The sequence below is a fragment of the Monodon monoceros genome, unplaced genomic scaffold (assembly GCF_005190385.1).
Source record: "Monodon monoceros isolate NGI ecotype Baffin Bay Population unplaced genomic scaffold, NGI_Narwhal_1 Super_Scaffold_16, whole genome shotgun sequence".
Taxonomy (NCBI): Eukaryota; Metazoa; Chordata; class Mammalia; order Artiodactyla; family Monodontidae; genus Monodon; species Monodon monoceros.
The window spans coordinates 84,954,640-84,979,442 of NW_021703772.1; the positions used below are offsets into that span (position 1 = coordinate 84,954,640).

Sequence of the window (24,803 nt, forward strand, 5' to 3'; positions counted from 1 at the left end):
TTATTAGTGTTTAAATAGGAATAATTAAAATAGCATTCTAAACCCACAAGTCTAAACAAAAAAAAATGAGAGGAGGAAATGAGTATATGGGAAAGTTCAAGGATTTGGGATAATGAAAGAACACATCAAAACTTTTCTCTGTCTTACAGAATGTCATTAATACCATTGAAAGCACATCAGGCACTTCTGTGTTGCCTGATATCAATCATGAAATCCCCAAATACTCCAAAGACCCTCCTAGCAGTACTTTCAACCCATCAGAAACTACCAAGTAATGGGACTCTTCTGAGAAAGGCTGTCTTCATGTGATTTCCAACTCTGTTTCAATACCAAATAGATCTGAATGCTTATCAGATCTAATCAAAACTGCCAAGAACTGTGAATTCTACCCATCTGTCACTAGGTTATTGGTTCAAGACAATATTAAGAAAAAGAATAAGAGACAAAATCAGTTGGAAAAAAAGTTTTTCAACTTTCAATCCCTTTTCTTTACTGTCTATTGAGCAGCAAGTTATGTGCTTCCAAACTGGCTTGAAGTTGAATCCCAAGTTTCAAATCAACCACCCTCCATCAGAAATTAGTTACCACACACACACACACACACACACACACACACAAAATTATTTGAACTACTTTACGTTACTCACTCATCTCTCTTCTCTTTTCTCGTTTGTCCTATCTTGTCTACTCTCCTCCCTTCCTTTCTTCTCCTCTCCAGGGTCTTTGGTGAAAGAAATGCCAAAAACAAGCATAAGGGAACTTGCAGGAGTATAAGCTCTCTACCAATTTAGGCTGTTTCACTGAAAGAAAAGACAGGGAATTTGTATACAGTTAAAACAAAGTTTCATAAGAAGTATGCCATTTGTATTTGCAGGGCTTCTTGATTATAATGTTCTTTTATCTCACCTTGTGTCATTAAAATACAGGACATCAGCAATAAAACTAAAAGTAAATATGCATATATCCTTATCCATGTAGGGAAGCAATAAATCTCCCTCACTGATAGCAGCTGTACTGCAGCTATCATTTGAATAGTGCAGCTGCCACAACAAAATCAAATTTTATAGTTAAAAAACTGTTAAAACTTTAATGTCAAAGTGGAGGTAGATATATATTGCACTATAAATAAGCATCCTCTAATGAAGAAATGAATCATATTTATTTTTTTCCATTGAATAGCATATATCTTACCTAATGCAATCTGTCATAATAGAACTCATTATACTCGAATGTCTATAATACAAAATTCTGATTTATACTAATTAGGTTGGCTTTCATTGAGACATATGAGAACTTGAAAGCCCCTGCCCAAGAGGCGAACTTTACCTCTTTCTTTAAAAAAAAAATTTTTTTTTCCATTTCTTTCTTCAAAATATAAGCATAATGGATATTTGGAGGGATCTGCTGCTCTTTTCCTTCCATATAGTTTAAACTTCTGTGTTTGATTGGCAGAGGTGAAAGGTACATGCAGTTTGGAGAAACTCAATTTGGCAAATGTTTAAACCTAAAATTACTAGCTCTAGAGCAGGCTTATTCAGAGCCATGTGATCTCAATCTAAAGATGGCGTCATGAGGATTCTCTGGTCTCTCACTCAGTGCCTTGCAGGATGTGGTTTTGAGCGGGACACTAAGCTGCCAATACAAAAGTTGTGTCTCCATACACATTTTGAAGAGGCCAGCTTCCTCTGAGGGGGAAAAATAGGTTGTGGATATATAAATATACCCAAAACACTTTGAGGCATTTTTGTATAGATTTTTGAAAAGGCAAAGTTGTTCCTAGTCCACTAGCTGGTCAGTTGATATCAAAGATGATGCTTAAACGATATGGAGAAAAAAATGAGACTCTACAGCTCAGCTTCTGGAATGTGTCAAATCTCTCCATTAATAAGCAAAGACAGTTTATCTTAACCAGTCTTAAAATTCTGATAAAGGAGCCCACCACATCTTCAGAAGTCTTGCATTTTACAGTTCTTTTGTGTGCCTGTCACATTATGCTATGTCAGCTGGCACGTGGCAATACCAAAGTCACATATTTTAATTGCCTCCTTCATTCTCTGTGCCATAAATGGTACCTTTGGCATCAGAGAAGCCACTTGAAGTAAAGTATCCCTCACACCACGGAGTATGAATATTTTGCTCATGGCGTTGCTATCTGAAATACAGACAAACCAGCACAAACACTGCTACAAATGAAGCAGTAAATGTATGATCTGTAAGCACCAGGAGAGCCTGTAAATGAAGTTCCATTTCTAGGCTTTCATCAACTTGCCAGTTGGACGGTGTTACTGTAAGAAAGTCATGAAGAACTAAAAAGTGACGTTGGTGTATTTCATATATCATGTCTCTTTGGCAGAGTATGTCCAAAGGTAGCAACTAGGAGCACTTACTGTAATGGGTGCATTGCAGCAAGAATAAACTTGGTGAATTGGACTAATACCAAGTTCAATTTGGTACTGGTCTAAATAGTCCAAGATGTATGTTGGAACATTTGGGACATTGAACATATGGGACAGGCCATTTTTTAAAATATTTATTAAATTCCCACTAAGTCTAGAGCCCCCAGTATAAGTATTAGGTATTTATATAGACATAAATAATGTTCAGCATTTCGTCAAGGCCTACAGGCATAGAAAAAGATATTTCCATATGCATGCATAATAAGAGGCTGAGTGTTTTGAGTACAACATATTCCTGGTTCTCAGAGAAGTGATTAATTGAAGAACACCAGGGCATTTTACTAGAGTATCAAACATTTTCACTTGATTGCCAAAATCATGATAAAAGGGAATGCTATATATTCCTCATTTTGCAGATGGAAAACTGAGGCTCATCTCTGCCACTTAGATTATGGAAGGACTGAAGATGAGTGGGTTTTCAATACTCAGAGATGGTGAAAGAGAAGTTACTCTTAGAGATCAGCACGAATGGAGGCCTATAGTCATGAAAACACTAGGCATATTTGAGCAAAAGTAAATGATCTTGTGTCCTGGTGCACAGCGAATGTATGCACAGTAGCTGCAGAGACAGTGCATAAGTATAGCAGAGGGAAAAAGAGAACAAAGGTGATACAGTAAAGCCCCAGGCTGTAATGTTAGCTGTTGATTAATCCATTTAGAAATGGAGTAATCGTCCTTAAAAAACTAAATATATAGTTACCATATGATCCAGCAATCCCACTCCTGGGTATATACCCAGAAAAGACAAAAACTCTAATTCAAAAAGATACATGCACCCCAATGTTCATAGCAGCATTATTTACCAAAGCCAAGACATGGAAGCAAACTAAATGCACTTCAACAAATGAATAAAGAAGATGTGGTATGTATATATATAATGGAATACTACTCAGCCATAAAAAAGAATGGAATAATGCCATTTGCAGCAACATGGATGGACCTAGAGATTATCATGCTAAGTAAAGTAAGTCAGACAAAGACAAATATCATGAAGTACCACTTATATGTCGAATCTAAAAATATAATACCAATGAACTTATTTACAAAACAGACTCACAGACATGAAGAACAAACTTACAGTTACTGAAGGGGAAAGGGGTGGGAGGGATAAATTAGGAGTTTAGGATTAACATATACACAATACTATATATAAAACAGATAAACAACAAGGACCTACTGTATGACACAGGGAACTATGTTTAATATCTTGTAATAACCTATAATGGAAAAAAACTGAAAAAGAATATATGTGTGTGTATGTATGCATATATATGTATATATGTAACTGAATTACTTTGCTGTACACCTGAAACTAACACAACATTGTAAATCAACTATATTTAATTTTTTTTTTAATTAAAATTAAAAAAAAGAAATGGAGTCATGGTCTGAATGGAAAATACATACAATTGTGGAGGTAGAGGGAAGCAGTCAGTTCAGCTATTATGACATACCATAAACTGGGTTGTTTAAATAACAAAAATTTATGTCTCAGAGTATGGGAGCTGGAAGTCCAAGATCAGAGTGCCAGCACAGTCAGGTTCTGGTGAGAGCCCTCTTCCTGATTTGTAAATGATTGCCTTCTCACTATGTCTTCACAGGGTGGAGAGAGACATCATCTCTCTCATGCCTCTTCTTATAAGGCCACTAATCCCATTCATGAGGGCTCCACCCTCATGACCTAATTACTTTCCAAAGGCCCCACCTCCTAATACCATCACACTGGAGATTAGGGTTTTGACATATGAATTCTGGGGGAGATACAAACATTCAGTCTACTGCAGGGCAGAAGTAAAAATATGGTATTAGGGCCTGTAACTTGATAAACTGCAAACTACATCTCTCCCTCCTGTCTTGCTCCTGAGATTTGTTTCTACTTCTGCATATAAATTATTAAGTACAACTGTATTTTCTATGAAATGAAACATTTAAAAGAGAAATACCAATATATGCATTCTTGTGTGCATATATTATATATATATTTCTGTTATCTTAACTCTGGGTTAGGAAAGTGGCCCTTCTGAACCAGAGCACACTGTCCCACAAAGAATAGACACAAAAATGAGTGACTATGAGTGTCTCTGTGCCATCCTAAGATAATAAGCACCTTTGAAGGGGTATTCATTTTTTCAGGCCCCAGAGGCACCATGTACTGCCAGGAGACAATAATATTCCTACTTATCCCCAGGATACCTGGGATAATCTACTCACTATGCAAAAATATTGTTGAGAGCTTGAGATAAAAAGGAGTCATAAACAACAGATCTACAGGGGAGAGCTCTCTGCAACCTTATAAGCAAGAAAGATTCTGGGTCCGGGAAGAGATCTGCTCTCTGTATTTTGATAACTTAATAGTCAGTGTGGTCACAACTTTGAAAAACGTCTGATCTTCCATGGACTGAACTGCTTATCCATAAACAGTCTCAGAGAGCTTTGATGGAGATAAGAATGAGGTGTGCTAAGGAAATCTCTGTGTTGTGAAGACAGGGAGTGGGTGGCCGCTTCTAACCTCTAGTAAATCATCTAATTCATTAAAAGTTCTGGCCCACTGTCAGAGAGCCTGGTGTGATAAATCTTTTCATTCTCCAACTTACTTTTATGAGAAATGCCATAGCGTGGCAGCAAATATATCCAATAACTATTGTCAGATAATGACAAATCTCTGATACCTTTTGTCACATTATAGTCTATGTTGCTAGTTTCATATTTACAAGCAAATTGTTACCTCAAAATATGAAACACTGGCATTTAGAGAAATACAGAAATTACTCACTTCCCTGGAATTCTGCATGACAAATTAATACTATGCTTTAACTCTAATAAATGTAGCTGTAACCGAGTTTTCATAAACATTCTTGAGACATTCTTCTGGAGTAGCTTTATTTTGGCACCCTACTTTTCCTGCTTAAACAAATGAAAAGGTTGGCTGATATTGTCAAAATACAGCACTTCTGGTGAACCAAGAGCCATTTATTAAAATAATGTATTGATGCAGTGTCATAAAATACAAAATCACATTTCTACAGGAAAAACCTATTACCCTAAGCCAAGATTATTTTATTTTAAAAGAAAAAGTATTGCAGTTGTGGATTCTGAAAGTAATATGATATGGTTCAGACCTCCACCTTTCGGAGGCTAACCAGGGGGCTTTTAATGCACAGTGATATGTTATGTAAAAGAGATATTTGTGTAATTAAGAAGTCTTCTTGTCTTCATAGAAATGCATTAACTGGAAGTAGATTCTGGATATCTTATGACTCAGAATAACTAACTTAAGGACACAAATATGATTTATCACAGTTGTGGAAAGGGTTTAAACTAACACATAGGCAAATGTGACAACAACTAACACACCACACACACACACACACACACACACACACACACACACACACACACCCCTCCTGGAGGGTCAGGGCTCTCCAGAGCTGACCATTTTCCTGACATCATCTTAATCTTGTCTTTTGTCACGGCACTGCACTTTTTGCTCTAAAGGTTTCAGCACTAAAAAGTGGGGAGTTGAAGCCATAGTTCAATTCAATTTATTTTTATATTGCCTCTCATACGAAGTCTCTCAAAACGCTTTACAGTAAGAGATAAAATAATCTTATAACACTTGCCCATATTTGAAACAGCAGTACTCACCCAGACAGCAAGGGGGTAAAGCCATGCACAGTCATGGGTCAAAGTCCCTGGCGAAGCACCCCTCATTTAGAAGCCATATAAATGAACATTTCAGCAGAGTGACGTAGCCATAGACCATTACTCGACAAGACCCACTTTCTCAAGGGACAAGTAAGAGGCTTCATTTTTCTATTCAAATAAAGCATTATCTCTCCTCAACCTGTGGTGATCTCAACTGGTGACCAGTTTCCTCTCACATTCAAAACTAAAGAGCCAAAGCACAGGAACATGTTTTCTTTCTATTGTTGCCAATTACTTTAATCACACATGATTTATGGCTTCCTGGAAAGCAGTTATTCTGGGGTACCTCTTTTAGTTGTCTGTGTTCCATATTTTGGCCACAAGAGGTAAAGGAGAAAGGCTGGTGGAAAGACGAAAATGAGTAGTCTCTTGTTTAGTCAACCTACAGCACAGAAAAAAGAAATGCTTACACTTGAAGCTTGAAAACCCGGAATGAATCAATGGCACTCTGGGGCAGGAAGAAGGAATAAGGGAGGATAATGGAGAAAGAAATTTTGCTAGATAAGGCAGCCCAAATGAAATAAGAATTCCCATTGTAAAACAACAAGAACAACAACGCATGTCTGGAAAGGATAATGAGGAAGCCAATCCTGGCGAAAGAAAATTAGGTCAAATCGATACATCAGGTTTGTGTAGTACGTTTAACTTACAAAAGGGTTTTTCTGGACTTGATGTAAGGAAATTGGAGATGTTACTGGTCTCTGAGAGTGACTGAGTTATCCAGCATCGGAAGAAAGTGCAGTCTGCAGTTAAAAGCTACCACGTTTGCAAAGATGTTCTTTTACAAAGCAAATAACGGTTTGAAATTACCAAGCCCCAGTGAAAGTAATTCTCAAAAAAAAGCTTTTCTCCCGACCCCCACTACATCTCACGTACTTTTTCAAGTATTGAGACAAAACACTCTCTATAAAAAACATTTTTTTTCAAAAAGTACAAAAATTCAAAGAAGCCTCTGGCTCCAGGAGAATTCACAGTATTCGTATCAGTAAATAATCCAAAATGTATTTGTTTAGGAAGCATGTTTCTAGTAGGATATGAACCTTTTCTACCCTCTACTTCTTTAATAGAATCACATCTTTATAATACATAATAACAAAACAGAATATATTGTAACTCATTTCTTGACCTTTTAATATTCCTGTCACTGATTGTCAGAGTTGAGAACTACTCTCTATCTTGAGGTGATGGATTATTTAATTAACCATTGACCTTTTCCCAACATTTGTTGACAATGAGCATAGTCCCATGAAAGCTGCCTGCTTTGGATATTGGTCAATTCTGCATTGTTTATCAATAGGAGAATGCCATTTTTTGTAACTCAGATCAAGTAACCAGAATTACTTCTGCCATTTATTTGTCCAAACCTATTTTCAAATGAATTCATGTCTATTTCCTTTTGACTATCTATTAGAAAAGAACAATAGGTTTAGTATACCTTTTTAAAACAAATTCCATGTCAACAAGTATGGCTGATAGAATTTAATTGAATCAACCTACAGAAAAATCATGTTTTCTAGTAATGGATCTTTTCAAAAAAGCTGCAGCAACTTTTTTCTTATGATGTACTCCTCTCCAGGTCTCCAGTTGAATCCAACTTTTTCTAGGGAATAAACTCCTTCAGAAAAATGAAGCAGACCCTTCCAATAGTTATTTGTAAATTCCCTTCATTACTAAGGAAAATGTTCCTGCATTTTTCCAAGGGCTATTTTCTTCATAGAAAGTAAAAAAAAAAAAAAAAAATTGTGGAGGATTCTCGCTAATTAAACAGTAAAATTAGAATCTTTTGTTGGAATGACTGGCTTCTTTTAATACACATAGTAAATAGCATCTTTGTGAGCCCCAGCAGTCCCACACCTATCCACTTTCTTCTGGACAGGCTTTTCATCTTGGATGCCACAGTGAGGGAGGCTAAGAGTATTGCAAGCCCAAGCCTGAGTTTTCATCGAGAATTTTCCATTTCTGCAGACACCTCTGCTCCCAAGATCAAGTAACGTGGTACTTCAGACAGGGGAAATTTTTCAGAGAATCCGAATTGGCCTCCTTTCTCTGTTGGCATTATTACTGTATGTTCATCTCTCAAAGATTTTTTTGAGTTCTCAAAGTTTGATTGAGGGCATATCATTGTGTAAAAGGGTTTGGATCCAGACTGTTCTAAACCCCAGGATCTTAGTTCTTTTTCTTTCTGGATGATACTGTTCACCTTATTTATTTTCTTGGTGCCTCCATTTCCTCACCTAGGAAATGGGAATAAAAATATCCACCTCTCCTACTTACTGTGAAATGGGAAGAGATAATATCTGCAAAGCTCCTGGCAAGTAGTAGAAGTCCAATAAGACAAAGCTGTTCTAATGTAATACTGAATTTTCCATTTTGTCATGTGGACATGGCCATTATCTCTGCAGAGTGGAATTCAATATATTAGAGATGTTTCAGCAACAACTGAAGTCCATTTCCATCTCCCTGGAGTCTACAGTGTTTAAAGACTTGATATTATGGAAGTATATTGTCTTCATTAATTTATGTTAATTTTTAACATTAGTGTGGCAGTATGGTATAATATATACAAAAGCCTGCGTGTATGTGTGCGTGTGCTTATATACACAGGTGCACATTGCACACACACAGATACTGCAGGGAGAAAGAGTTTTGATCCTAAGCAAGCAGATTTTCATTAAAGCCTAAACCTGGGACATAATATAAAGCATTAATTGTAATAGGGGCCATTTTTTTTGCTTGACAAGGAAAGAAAAAGAATTCTTAAAATGAAGCTGTTTGGAAATTAGCAAAAAAATAATATATTTAATGATCATATTTTACGAAAATGTGACAGGAAGTAAACGATAGAGCTTTACAATTATGTCCAGTGAAACAGAACATGCAAGCTATGTTTGTACTGTTTTCTTATAGATCTGTTAACCATGTTATTTCCTCTGGTATCTATCAATTTCCCTTCGAAGTCAAAGAGTTTATCTCCTGTTAGTACAGAACCACATGGGCATATCATCTGATATCTAGATGGTTAAGTTGTACGTTTGATACATGGGTGACATTAATGTAATATTATGGTGGATATCTATTAGCACGTACATCACCGAAACACGGACTCTCTAACGTCTTTGACAGGGGCTGCCCTTTCCATGTCAGTGTCAATCCACACCAGAATCACAAGAATGAACAAACGTGACAGGAGAGGCTGTACCAATTATAGATGAAGGGATACTGTCTACTCCCACCATTTGATGTGATTTATTTGGCAGTCCTTCTGCATTTGTAGGCAGCAGATTGTAGCTGTTTATGAAGTGACAAATGGTACTCAATGACATTGAATGACTTCTCTAATCAATTTAGCTTGTCTAAAAAGTGGTCATGAATTGTAGTGTCCGTTGAATGTGAGTAGATACAGAAAACTTTCAACTTTTTGCACCAAAAACATATATTCCAAATATATACCCAAAAGAGTGAAAAGAATAAATAATAAAATTAGTTTATTTTAATAATTGTCTTTCAAAGGAGCTAAAAAAAATACCATGTTTTATAAGCTTTTTACTCAAGGAGGGTTTTTTTTGTGTTTTTTTTTAAGGCTCTGGACGCACAAGCTCAGCGACCATGGCTCATGGGCCCAACCGCTCCGTGACATGTGGGATCTTCCCGGACCGGGGCACGAACCCGTGTCCCCTGCATCGGCAGGCGGACTCTCAACCACTGTGCCACCAAGGAAGCCCCTCAAGGAGTTTTTTTAAGTAGTATCTTTTATTGATTTGAGAGAGATGCTTTCTTTCTTGGTCAGTTTTGTGAGAAGGGGGAGCACACAGTTAACTACATAAATGCATAACTCTCTGGTGGAAAGGGAAAATAATTTAACTAGGATTGTCAGTGAAATAATTGAGGCTGCTATTATATAAAAAGCCTTTGGGCTTATGATTCCAAATATTGACTAAAGTTTTCAATTATTATTTAGTCTATTTAAACAAAACTATTTTAGTCTAAGTGATTTTATTGATGAATTTATTTGAATTAATTATAACTTTAAAAATTATCCCTTATGCACAGGTTTGGTCACATAGGCAGAAGTCGTTTCCCTTACACACTGCAGAAATGTATACCCTTTAAAACTTACATGTATTTTAAATAAGACTTTCATCTCACACATATAACTAGTATAATGGAATAAAGTCATAGGCTAGGCTAACCTTACATAAGTGTATTTAGGTATTTATTTCAATTTATTAGATGTAGATAGTCTTTTACATACTTAATTCAAACCACTACTGCTATAAGCCAAGAATGATTTTTTCCTATCTCTGAATTATTCAAATTTATTAAACAATATTTCACATTTGTTTGACACCATGTCAAACTCAGGACTCCTAAAGCACGGCTGCAGCTTTGGAACTGTTATGCTTTCTCGGACTTTAATCATTTTTGGCAAGGCTCCATTTCCTGTCAGAAAGTGAAACAGCTTTGGAATGTCATTTTCACGAAAGAAAACAGAGAGAATCCGAGAGGAAGTTCTCCTCCACTCCAGATCCCCTAAGATACTCAAACACGCTCACAGGAGGGCTGGAATACATCAAACATTAGCAGAGGGAAAAGGACACAATTTTCCCACATTAAAATACATGGATAAAGTTGAACTTCTGCTAAAAATAGTTCCCATGACTAATCCTATTAAGTTTAAAAAATTGGGCAGTATCTTCCTTGAAGCAGAATTTCTCTCTGCCATCACACTGTGCTGTTGCCCACCGTCTCCCCCCGAAAGCCAGCAGCTCCTCAATGTTAGGCCCTCATCTTTCCCTTTGTAATGACATTAGGAGAAAAGGAACAGAGAAAAAGATTGGACAGTGTCTTTTATTCAGGTCTCAAATATCAAAGAAAACCAAAACTAAGATAAACAGATCAAAATTATCTCAGAATACCAGAAATTCTGAAGAGCAATATACTGTCCTTATACATCTGCAATGTTTTCCCACTCACTCAATGTCCCCAGGGAGCAATGAGACTGCAGAAAGTAAACTAACGTGACTCTGAGCTATGCCACTTCAAAGCCTAGACAATGTTGGATGCAAAAACTGAGCAGCAAATGGAAAAATTCTATACTGTTTTGGAAATGGAAGCCCCTGATTTTTGCCTCATATGACAACCATATGACCTGGATAGGAAGGAGGAGGGGATGAAAACGGATCACTGAAAATGCCCAGCAAAGCTGAAAGATCCTGAACCAAGTACATATGTTGTTGTCGAAGAGAGAGGAAGCCATCAGTGTTCCCACCCTCTTCAGCTCACACTGATAATCAATGTTACTTTGGTCTTCCAGAAGGGGAGATATGGGAATATAAAGTAGTCACTGCAGAAGGAGTCATTAGGTGCCATGATATCGGCATATGTTAGCTAAGTGATTAGCGATGGTGAGGTTCAGCTGCAATGAAACCTAAACCCAGCTGATGCCATTAACACGCTGGATCTAATGAACTCCATAGACCACATTAAAGCAGAGAAAGCAAAACAACAATTGGAGAATGGCTTTTAAAGAAATCATCAGTCCAGAAAAGGAGGGGGGATATATGTCATTTGAGAAACCTTAGTGGGACCACTGGACAGTCACTTACTTAAGCATTTGTTTTAAAGGACAGGCAGGTAACCCATCCTTAATTATGAGGAGATATTTTAAAAATTATTTGTGCTTTTCATCTTTCCAGTTTTGCATTAGCATGTAGAAAATGAATTAACCAACTGATTTAGAGTTTTCCACTTTGTCACCATAGTGTGCAAATGCCTGTAAGCTACATTCGTCATAAAGAAAAGATCTTTTGTTATGGTTTCTAAATCAAAGTATACATGTTTAAGCTAATCTATAATTCACACCCACTCAAGCATTGGTCTTATTCTGTATAATGTACTTCATTGAAAAGTGTGACCTAGAACTCTATCAACAATGTAGCTCTGTCCAGAGAGGATTCGTTCACCTTCACGCTAACCAAGTTTTTCAGTTTGCCTTGCATGTTTAAAAGGTTCTAGCTTAATAGTTACCAAAGCAATTAAAAGGGAAAATCTTCAAGTTTACCAGAGGAAAGTAACTCTCAGGGTAAGGGTCAGTGCAGTGAGTAGTAAAGTATGTGGGTGCAGGAGCCACAAGGCCTGGGTTTAACTCTCAGCTCTGCTACTTACTAATTCTAAAGTGGTAATTTTTGCAGCAATGTTGGGCCAGAAGAAAAAGAAAGACTATAAAGAGTTAAGATAGACAAGGAATGACTGAAAGCAGCAAAAAAGTGGTTTTTCTTCCCTTCTGAGCATCAATCTTATAATTCCCACAATGCTAAACTTAATATTGTTAGTTAGTCAGTTAGTGAATTTGGGCCGTGGTCTTCTGTGGATATACATGGTTTGCCTCTGCCTGAACCATCAATAAAGCTGAATCACTATCCCCTGGGGACCAGCAGGATCCAAAAGGCTATGAATTCAAACTTTCAGAAACTTTGTACAAAGCCTGTATGGCAACACACAGAAACAATTAGGAAGGATAAGCCATTGCTCTATAAAGCAGAATCATCCCACATCTAGAAAGGTTGCGATTTTATAAGCCATTTATAAAAGTTTCAGGGCAACATGACCCAAGCTCAGAGAACTTCAGGTTTCTATTTAAGGAGCCAAATTACAATAGATATTTTGATTTTAAAATTTAAAATAAGTGAAGGGATTGTCATTTTGCAACAGGGGGTATAGGCCAGATCTTAGCACATGTGGGTTTATATAAAAATATAAGAAAATATAAGCCCATTTCCCTAGCCTTAGGGGTTTGAGCCATGATTCAGATTCCTGTGTTCTAATTCTGCTGGCCACTGACTGACTGTGTAAGTCTGTACTAAATCTCTCTTGCCTCAGTGTTCCCTCATGTAAAATTGGGACAATAATCATGGCTACCTCATGGGGTTATTGTAAGAACGAGATGAGAAAATCCATATTAAGCACTTAACACACTGCCTAGTACACACAAAGCAACCCCAATAAACATCAGTTATTGTAATTTGTTGTGCTAGACATTACTGTAGATGTTTACCATATTATGTGAAACTCTTAATTCCAGATTGCTGGGAACCAGTTCCCCTTCTCTTGTACCTATATGCACATCAGCTAACCTCTGTACAAATTCTAGCACGAAAGATTCTTCTCCTCAGATCCTCCTCAATTCCTCCACATCAGTAATGGCCCTAAATCTTAGGAATCCAGTTAAACCATCACTTCTTCTTCCTCTCTGCTACCTGCTCTGTCCTGCTTCTCTTCTCTATTGGACTAAGTTCTTTGGTCATTGGCTGTGAATCTCAGTGTTCCTAAATTCAATAGTGAGGCCTTGAAACCTAAGAGGACTTTTTCGACAGCGTAAACATATCTGCATTTATTGGCCAGCTGAGTCCACCAGCAGATGATTCCAACTGTCCGCTGACTTTTCATGGTTACTTTTTTTTTTTTTTTTTTTTTTGCGGTACGCGGGCCTCTCACTGCTGTGGCCTCTCCCGTTGCGGAGCACAGGCTCCAGATGCGCAGGCTCAGCGGCCATGGCTCACGGGCCCAGCCGCTCTGCGGCATGTGGGATCTTCCCAGACCGGGGCACCAACCCGTGTCCCCTGCATCGGCAGGCGGACTCTCAACCACTGCGCCACCAGGGAAGCCCCATGGTTACTTTTGTGTTGACTTCTTTGCAAACCCAGCACTGCCAGCCTAAACCTAGATTTCTGAAGAATTCCTGTAGGGGAATAGTCACCAAACATCAACTCTGATGAACAGCTTGCTGCAGCTCTAATGGTGAGACGTATAAAAGGCATCATACATTAAATTTAATGTTGCCTCATTAGTCTTAATTAGATTCCTACATTACACCAGGATTATGGTTTCTCCATGTTTATGATTTCTCCTAAAATGAATCTAGCCCAGATAATACTTCGGTGTACTTTTTAAACCTTTGAATAAAAATCTCCACTAATGGATTAATATTAATAATAAATATTCTTGATCTTATAAAAATAATAGCAAAGAAAGGCAAACTAAATTAGTGTATTTCTAGAAGTTTCATGTCATGCATAAATCCTATAAAGGAAGTCCTGTAACTTAGGAATAAACTTAAAAACTGCAAACATTTGCTCACTAAGAAAAGTAATTTGTCTATTATTTCCTTTATTCCCTCTCCTATCATTATGCATAATATGTAATATGTTTTTTTCAATTAAAGAATAGTTGCTTCCTGCCTCCTCTCCCCATTTCATAGTCTAGCTTCTGCTTTTATTGGCATTTACTGTGAAGATATATCATATTCAGTATTATCATATAGCTATTAAAGTATTAAGGAACTTGAGAAACCATAGAGAGCAATCCTTTTTTAATTATAAAGAAATTGTGGCCCACAAGTTTTAGAGACTCATGGAGAACATAGAGGTAATGGTGAATCCTTGACCAGAAGCCAGGTTTTCTGGCTCACAACTCATCATACATATGATCAACTCCCTAATGTATCTGAGAATATATTTTACTGCCATGTTCCAAATGCACACTGCAATGCAGGCCTCCAACTTCTGACTCTGAGTTCACATGTTCATGCAGCTGCCATACCTAAACAGATTCTGAAATACCTGTTGCTTGGCTGCAATTTTACCGGCAATCACATGCTCATAAAAAGAAAAACCAAAGAAAATAGACTGTAAATTAGGTCTGTTAAGAAGACTTCTTCAGTTCTCTGTCACTAGATAGTGAAAGGGTTAGTGGTGTAGAAGCCTTAAAAGCCTACATCTCATTTACATGTATATGCTAGTAATTTAAGGATTATAACAGACATTAAACAATAAATTAAGGACTTCATTCCTACTGTAGACTCAGGGCTAACTTGTTTTGACTCCTGTCAAAAATGGACATAATTTCTTCTTCTTGTCACTCTGGGTTCCCCACTGCCCTCCAGCATTTGGTGAAATCTGGCCAATGCCATGGCAGAGCAAAGTCTCATCTAGGAGGAAAATATCAAGATTTAGGGGCTAAAGAAGGAAAGGAGAGAGTGACTAGGAGAGAAGAATTCAGAATCAAACAATATTCTTGTGCCACTTGGAAACACTAGCTTAGCATGGAAAACATTTCAAATTTGCCAGCCCCTTGAAACTCTGAGCATGAGGAACAGATAGCCATGGGGAAAGCTGGAAGGCTTGGAAAGAGCCAGTGAACATTGAGAAGTCAAAGAACATTTTAGGCCAAAGAGCTTTTGGTCAATATGTATATATTCATTTCTGTAATCTACATAATTTGGAAATGAAGACCTATTTGCCAAAACAGCAAGATACCTAAATGTTCACGCAGGGATTATACACAATTATCATGAGTCATTTTCCATCATTTACGCTAACTAGCTGTTAATTTAATGACTCCTCATAACAACCCCTTGGATAGTACATATTCTAAGGCCTGGAGTTCCTAAAAAATTATAAAACTACATCCAAATCAATTCCAACATTTGAAAGTTAAACAAATTACATTTTGGTGAATAAAACTTTTGACTACACAGTTGCATATTCAGGTAAAGTGAGGTCTGAAAGTTTTCTGAACTATAGAAAGAAATTTAAAGAAGATAAAGACATATGTGATATAACTGCTTATGACTTAAAGTTATGTAATTTACGATATAATTACAGCATTTTTATTGTGCATAGTTTAGAAGAATACAAACTTTTAAAAGTTAAGCATTAAATACTCAAAAAAAATGATATCCCATGAAATTTTAATAAATTTATAGTGGGAGATCCAATTCTAATAGTCGTGTAATGAAATGGACAGTAGCTTTGCTATTAAACTTTTGGTTTAGTAGCAAACTATCAAACCACCCACGAAATGTCAAAATAGTCTATACACCTCAGAGTTAGAGGTGTCTGACTCTCCGTGATTTATGGTAACATTATTTATAATGTATTTTCTGTTCATTTCAGTCCAGTGCTGTACCTTTTATAAACCTACTGATTAATATCAAACAGTGAACAAATCTGACAAGCAGGATTACCAATCTAACAAAACTGTTTATAGTGTGAATGAAAAAAGCACACCATTTCCAGGCAATGTACTTAATAATAAAATCCTGTTTTACTTAAGTGGTGAAGGGATTATTTAACTGTCAAAGTTCCTTTAACTGTTAAGAGTTGCCACATTAAAGATACACTATTCAAAAGCACCAGCAGAATATTTCATGCCAGTTTATTCATCGTTATCATATTTCATATTTAAATACAGTAAAATTGATGTGTATAAAAATTTTAAAAGTTCAACTTTTTGAAATTAAATTAGCTCCCCCTAAGGCATTTTTATGGTAGAGATAAACAAAGATTTAATTATATTCTTATACAGATTTATCTCACTTTCTATAAATATTATACAATTTTTGTCAAGCAGTATGATATCAATATATATCATGGATTGTATTTGAACATTTTTCTTTAGAAACAGAATTTTCATATCATAAGATTCATAACTTCTGTGAGATATTTTGCAAAACGCTTTCTTTAATATTGACAAATGTGCTAGTCTATTTCTTTAGTTACATAGATAGCATTATAAAACTACAGTTTCTAGAAAGTAGTTTTTAATTCCATAAGACTACCAGAACATCAGCAACAAATAAAATTCATATTACTGAAATCAATTATTGGAAACAAATACATTTGATAGATGAACGAAGAGTTGAATAAAGCTAGTCTAAAACTTTTTAAGACTATAAAATTCCCAAAACAAACAGGAAAAAAAATTACCCAGAAGGCTATTCCCATGATGATTCCAAATTGTGTTTTTGTTAGTATAAGACAGGAAATTATTAAACTCAATTTTAACATGACAATTTCCTTTAAATTATTTTTAATTAGATTAAATATTACATCTATGGAAAGAATAATAGTTTTACAGAGCCCAAAACATGGACTTTCATTTCACATCTACATGTTCGTCTTGAGCCTATGTTCTTGGAAATCAAAGAGAAAAGTTTCTAAAAACTTATATAGTAATAAACAAAGAATATGAGAAAATGAAATTGTAGCACCTAATTCATTTTCCCCCAAAGTGAATAAAATAATGTTGGCAAGGAGTAACATCACCAAAAATGGTGAAGAAAGAAGTTCCATGGATCCTTTCCCCTGTGGAAGCAACCATTAAGCTGGCAAAAACTTACAGAATTAACTGTTTTGAAACTCTGGATGCTAATAGAAAACCTTACAACAATCAGAGAAGTGATTAATGTACAAAGAAGCTACTACATTTTAGCATTTAAGGAAATTCCAATCAGGTCACTGCTGACTACTGAGATAATGGAACAGAGACTTCAGTGACCACACATAACAAAGGATACAGTCTTTGCAAGAGTAGTTTAGAAACACCACTAAACAAATGGACAACTGTAGTCCGCAACAAGTCACAACAGCAAACTCTGGGGAAGGATTAAAATCTGATTTCCAGGGACTTCCCTGGTGGTCCAGCGAGTAAAACTCCACACTCCCAAGGGGGCCCAGGTTCAATCCCTGGTTGGGGAACTAGATCCTGCATTCATGCCGCAACTAAGGGTTCACATGCCACAAATAAGAAGTCTGCATGCTGCAACTAAGAGTCCGCATGCCACAACTAAGAAGCCCACACATACCACAACTAAGAGTTTGCATGCCACAAAAAAGAAGTCCACATGCCACAACGAAGAGTCCACATGCCACAACTAAGAAACCCACATGCCACAACTAAAAGATCCCATGTGCTGCAACTAAGACTTGGCACAGCCAAAATAAATAAATAAATTTTCAAAAAAAAATCTAATTTCCAGAGTTATCACCTTATAATATGCAAAATGCCCAGTTTACAAGAAAACATTATGAGATATGCAAAGAAATACGAACGTATGACTTATTCACAGGATGAAAAGAATTTGGCAGAAGCCATACCTGAGACACCCCAGAGATTAAACATACTAGACAGAGAGACTTTAAATCAACTTTCTTCAATATGCTCAAAGTGTTAAAGAAACACATGGTCAAATAATTAAAGAGAAAATGATGGCTCAACAAATAGAGAAAATCAACAAAGAGATGAACATAAATAGGATTCAAATAGAAATTCTGAGGCTATAAAATGCAATTGTGAAATGTAATATTCACTAGAGGGGTTCAACACAGATTTGAGCAGGGAGAAGAATCACTAAACTTGAAGATATGCCAATTGAATTTATCTAGCCTGATGAACAGAGAGAGAGCAGAATGAAGGGACAATGATCAGATCCTAAAATACCAGTGGGGTACCATCAAGTACATCAACATACACAATATGGTAGTCCCAGAAAAAGAAGACAGGGAGAGAGAAAGGGACAGAGAGAATATTTAAAGAAATAATCGTTTAAAAAGAACCCTGAATTTGGTGAAAGAAATTAATCTACACATCCAAGAAACTCTACTAACTCTAACTAGGAGAAACACAAAGAGATCCACACAGAGACACATTATAATCAAACTGTTGAAAGACAACGAAAAACTCTTGAAAGCATCAAGACAGAGATATGGCTGGTCTTATATAACTGGTCTTCAGTAAGTTTAACAGCCAATTTCTCATCAGAAACCATGGAGGCCACCAGGCAGAAGAATGACATATTAAAGTGATTAAAAGGAAAAAGAAAACCATGTCAACTAAGAATCCTATGTTTGGCAAAACTATTCTTGAAAAATGAAGCAGAATTAAGACATTTCTATATAAACAGAAGCTGAGGGGAACAGAAGCTACAAGAAATGTCAAAGTGGTCTTTTCAGGCTGAAATTAAAAGACATTAGACAGCAACTCAAAGCCATACAAAGAAATAACATCAGTAAATGTAACTTCATAGGAAAATAAAAAAGCCAGCATTATTTTGTTTTTGGTTTACAACTTTTTTTATATGATGTAAAAAATAAATGCATAAAATAATAACTCTAAGTTAGTGGGTATATGATGTAAAAAGATATAACTTGTGACAATAACAACCTAAAATGGTAGTGAGAGATAGAACTGTAAAGAAGAAGAGTTTTTTTATACTATTGAAGCTAAGTTGCCATCAATTCAAACTAAATTGTTAGATATTTAGAAGATTAATTGTATTCTCAAGAGTAGCCACTAAGAAAATAACAAAAGGAAATACAGAAAAGGAAGTGAGGAGAGAATTAGAATACCAGAGAAAAACAGCTAAACAGAGAAGAAGGCAGAATAGAGGTACTGAGGAACAAAAACATATAAGGCATGTAAAAGATAAATTAAGAATGTCAGAAGCATGTACTTCCTTATAAGTATTCACTTAAATGTACAAGAAATTAATTCACTAATTAAATGACAGGAATTGGCATAATGAATTAATTAGATAAAAACCATGATCCACCTATCTGTTACTTACAAAAGACTCACTTTAAATCCAAAGACACAAATATGTTGAAAGTATAAGGATAGAAAAACATATTACATACAAGTCGTCACCAAAAGAGAGCAGGAGTATCTATACTAATATCAGAAAAAGTAGACTTTAAGTCAAAGATTGTTACAAGAGACAAAGAAACACTTTACATATTTATAAAAAAAGCCAGTGTATCAAGAAGATAAAACAACTGTGGGCATTGCTACAATATAGCAGAATGTATGAGACCCACATTTCTCTACTGAAAATACAACATTAGCTATCATTTCCCTGATGTTAGTCCCTAAATTGCCAGCTTAAACCACTTTAAAATATTTTCTGTTTGTGTAGATTTCCAAGAGGAAGACCATTTTTAGAAGCATCATTTCTTTGTTTTGTTTTGTTTCTCAAGTCTTAATTTGCTCTATGAGCAGAAGCAGCACCTTGCCGCACATAATCCTCTAGCCTAGAGGATTACCTACTAGATTTGTAATCCACCTAAAAGAGGAGATTGACTGGGCTTCCCTGGTGGTGCAGTGGTTGAGAGTCTGCCTGCCGATGCAGGGGACACAGGTTCGTGCCCCGGTCTAGGAAGATCCCACATGCCGCGGAGCGGCTGGGCCCGTGAGCCATGGCCACTGAGCCTGCGCGTCACGGGAGCGGCCACAACAGCGACAGGCCCACGTACAGCAAAAAAAAAAAGAAAAGAATAGATTGACTTTGACAGTCTGGGTTTTCCTTAATTCATGATTTTGTGATTGTTTTAAAATTACTTTAATTGGGAAATACACCACAATACTTGTCACACTTACTAATTGTGATCTTTGTACACTTATATTGCTTTGATAACCACAGAACTAACCTACACACATTTTTAGTATTATTCATTTAGCAAGCTATTTTATATTTATTAGTAGAATACTCACAAGTGAATTAATCTGAAACAAATATATTTGTAAATTAGAGAATATAATTAAGTTGTTGATGAAATACTCCACCTCAATTGAATTATCAATTTAAAGAATAAGTAAAAATTACTTGCAGTGAAGTTCACCTTCACTTAAAGTTTGAAGTTTGCTTCATTGTTCCTTGTCATTTTGTAATAGATTCATGGAAAGTATATCACAATTTCCTCAAACTTCTTGAACAGGTTACCTTATATTTTTTCATTATTTCTTTTCTTTAAGCATACCCATTAAAAGCTCTTGTAGATGACTAAAAGAAGAATAAAATCCACAACCCCCCACGTCACATTCCTTTAGAAAATACTATAATTTAAATTTGGAAAAGGAAGCCTAAGTTTTTCAGTTCTAATTCCCAAATGTCTGGATTCCCTTCTCCCTTTCAGTGGAATATACACTTCACATTTATAATTTACCAGGTTCAGGGGTCACAAATGACAAATACTGATTTGTTCTTATGCTTACCTTGAACAATGTCAATTTTATAACCTTGAACAGTAATATAGACTACATGAAAATCATATCATGGTGAGTTAGGATTGGAGTGAGGAGAAAAGCTGGGAAGAAGACATCTGACATGCATTATTGTTGTAATCTCCCCAACTCTAATCAAAATATCAACTAGTATTCCAGAACTGAGCAGCTGCTGGGCCCAACAGGCATGTCACTTCTGCAGGTATAAAAGATCTGTGTACCTCAGGGAGAAAAAGTGGTTATAGAAGGCTGGTTGCCCAGAATAAAGAGAAGACAAGAGATGCTAAACTGAGTTCTCCCTACCACTGAGACTACAAAACTTCTGAGAAGACCAGGAATGAAGAGGTTTGGATTTGCTGTCCTAAAGAAGAACAGCATTCACCAGCAGAACACCACAAGCTTGCAAATGTGGACTACAAAACCTTCCATCATGTGGAGGATTGCCACTGCACAGGGCTACCAAAAATTAAGCTGGCACCACAGGGTATGGAGAACAATAAGCTGGTCCTCAGGGACCAGCAGCTAGAGAGAAAAAAGTAGAACACTTAGACTAGGCAGTCCCTGGTAAAACAGAACTGCAGATGGAGATTGATGAATTTACCTGCCACAAAACAAACTTTAAGTGTACATGAAATGATTCAATTACAAAATTAAGAAAAAACAACCCAAATAGAAAACGTGGTTAGCAAATTTTGAAGTACAATATATACATTGAAGATGAATATGTTACTGATGAGACCTGACTAATTTTCCTGAAAAATTAAGTAGAGGAAATACCCCAAAATACAGAACAAAAATACAAAAACCTAAAAATCATAAAGAAAGAGCTAACAAACTTAGAGGACTTCCCCGGGAGATATAACATACCAGTAATGCTTTATAAAATAAATTCCATATGAATTAAAGATTTGAGTAAAATATAAAACAATAAAAATCATAGGAAAAAATACAGAATGTCATGCATTTTACCTAGTATTAGGCCAAAAGATTAAAAGGGGGGAAAGAGAAAATATTTGACAATGCAAACTTATCTTAAGTAATACAGCAAAAGGTAGCATAAATAAAGCCAACATGCACATGTTAGACCTGGAAAAAGATATTTGCAAAGATTATGAAAAGTTGTAGGTAAATAACCAGAATGTAGCAGCTATAAACTGATGAGAAAAGTATAAGAACCTTATGTGTAGTAGTTATCTATTGCTGCAAAACAAATTGTCTCCCAAATTTAGGAACTTAAAATAACAAATATTCATTTCCTCACAGTTTCTGTGGGTCAGGGAGCGAGGAGTGCCTTAGCTAGGTTCTTTCATTCTAAATCTCTCATAAAGTTGCAGTTAAGCTGTTGGCCACTATGAACTCATGAAGTCTCAATTAGGAAGAAGAGAGCTGCTTTCAAGTTTACTTCATGGTTTTCAGCAGGCTTCCTTCCCTGGTCACATGGGCCTCTCCATTGGGCAGCCTCATGACTTTGCAAATGACTTCCCATAGGGTAAACAACTCAAAGTGAGCAAGAGAGAGTACTCAACAAGAAAGAATGCAGCCTTTTTTTCACCTTATCTCAGAAGTGATGTCCCATTGTTTCTTCTGTATTCTACCAGTTAGAAGCTGATAACTAAATCCAGTGCACAAAGTGAAAAGTTTATACAAGGGCATGTATGTCATGAGGCAGGGATTATTGAAGACATCTTAGAGGATACTTCCACCCCTATTATGAAAACACATGTAAAGGTTTAGTAGGCAATTTACAGAAGAATGAATCCAAATGGAAATATATATATATACATTTTATTTTTCAAACTGCCAATTATGGAAATGCATATTATTTAGTAATGAGATATCACTTTGCATCCATCAGAATGGCAAACTCTTAAAAAAGTAAGTGTAATTCTTCTAGAAATTTTAATTTCTATGATTAAAATTAAAATATACATATATACTTCAACCAGGAATTCCACTGCTTATAATCTATCCTGTAGAAATAAAATCAAGAGTATTTAGAAGTATGTGTGACAAGGCATTATTTGTAATAGCTGAAACTGAGGTTGGTTGGGAGTGGGATGAATGACTATTAATAGGAGCAATGGCTCCTATTAATAAATTGTGGTTCTTCTTTACCATGGAGTAATATGTAACTTTTTAAAATAACTAGTTAGAGCTGTACCAGTTGTCTTGGAGGGATTTTGGTAAAATGTTATGCAAAGAAATAAACATAATGTGATTTCATTGTTATAAAATAAAATCTATTGATTGATCAATTATATAATTATATATATACCTTATATATATAATTTTATCAGAAGGGAAAAACATATGGAGAAAAAAAGAAATATATTAAGAAGTAAATACCAGGTTGTTTATCAGCCAAAAAAATAAAAAATAAAAAATCTGCATGATAGAGAAATAGCTATTAAATATATATATACATATATATGTCAATAAGACGGATACATACGTAGATACATAGATAGATACCTAAATGCATGGATAGATAGACATCTATGCATCTATGTATCTATCTATACATATATTTGTGTGAACGTGCATATATACATATAGAAATAGATGAAAGGACAAAAATAAATCAAGAATGTTTCACTCTTACAAGATCCTTAGAAGCTAAAAAGAAACAAACGAAAAAGTTGCTGTTTCTATCACACTGTCTTTAAGGTAGCTCTTCCTTGTGAGTAACCATCTTAAGCAGGAGAGTTCAAACTATAAATCACACATGCACAGACATAGACATGCCATCAGAGCTAGTACATACTGAGTGGGAGAATCACCTCCAAGTAATATGGGTTAGAGACCTGTGGCACATAGGCATAGATCTGAGCACACTACCCTTTTACCAGACAATTGTTATCCACAATTTCGTACATTCATTTATGCTAAATCACTCCAATGTGTTTGGCTTATGAGCTGATAGCCTTTGTCATTTTATGTCTCTATGATTTTTAGAGTAAACCACACTTAATATACAGGAAAATTATTAGAGTTGGAAAATGTACTATTCTGTTAGGTAAACAAGAAAGATAACACAAAAGGAAGGTCTTTCAAATATGTAATTGTTGCTTTGTCTCCAGAAAAGTAAAGTGCATTTAAATCACAGGTAAGAGAAACCAAGATTATCTGCACTGCAAAGCACAGATCTTCACATTCTAATCACAAATAAAATAAGAGCTAAAGTCTTGTGTTTCCATAGATAGTATCAATTAGCGAATGAATTTTGAGGCACTTAAGGTATAATTTCAAAAAAGTTTATTTACAAAGCATGTGGGAGTTTTAAAACTAAATAAATAAAGGTGAAAGACTATCTCTAAATAGCAATCTAACCTCAGAAAACTTTCCCTGACCACAGTCAAATTCAGATCATCTTATCTATCTTTGGAGAGAGGTTTTTTAAACCAACAATTCTCACAATGCTGCACCAAGAAACAAACAATATTTTAGTATCCTACTTGCCAGTAAAAAACAAGAGTTCTGTCTTCACATATTTCAAGCTCCCATTGATTCAAATGAAAAGGGCCTTTTTACTGGTGCTATTGTGGAAGCAATCCCTCAGCCTCAATTCATTCTTGAACAATCTTAAATGCTTTTACATCACGCTACCTTCTTTCATTATGGCCTATTTACAAAAGAAGCAGAGTATGGTAACCAATTCCTGAATCCTTCTCAAAGACAAAACACTCTGCACAGCTTCCCTTACACTTGACACTGCACTACACTGCCTCCATTGATGATGGGCCACACCTAACACTTTCCCATAGACTGCATTTTCGCTCTAATTACTGTTACTTCACACTGCTG

The 24,803-nt window shown here is 35.9% G+C and overlaps 1 long non-coding RNA gene across 3 annotated transcripts in view; it reads right to left on the reverse strand.

Moving 5' to 3' along the window:
- Positions 1 to 24,803, reverse strand: part of LOC114897022 — a 409,238-nt gene that overhangs the window by 264,673 nt on the left and 119,762 nt on the right. For all 3 annotated transcript variants that reach the window (XR_003793981.1, XR_003793982.1, XR_003793980.1), the window contains exon 3: positions 648 to 800. This is a non-coding gene — a long non-coding RNA (uncharacterized LOC114897022). The remainder of the gene's footprint in view (positions 1 to 647; positions 801 to 24,803) is intronic.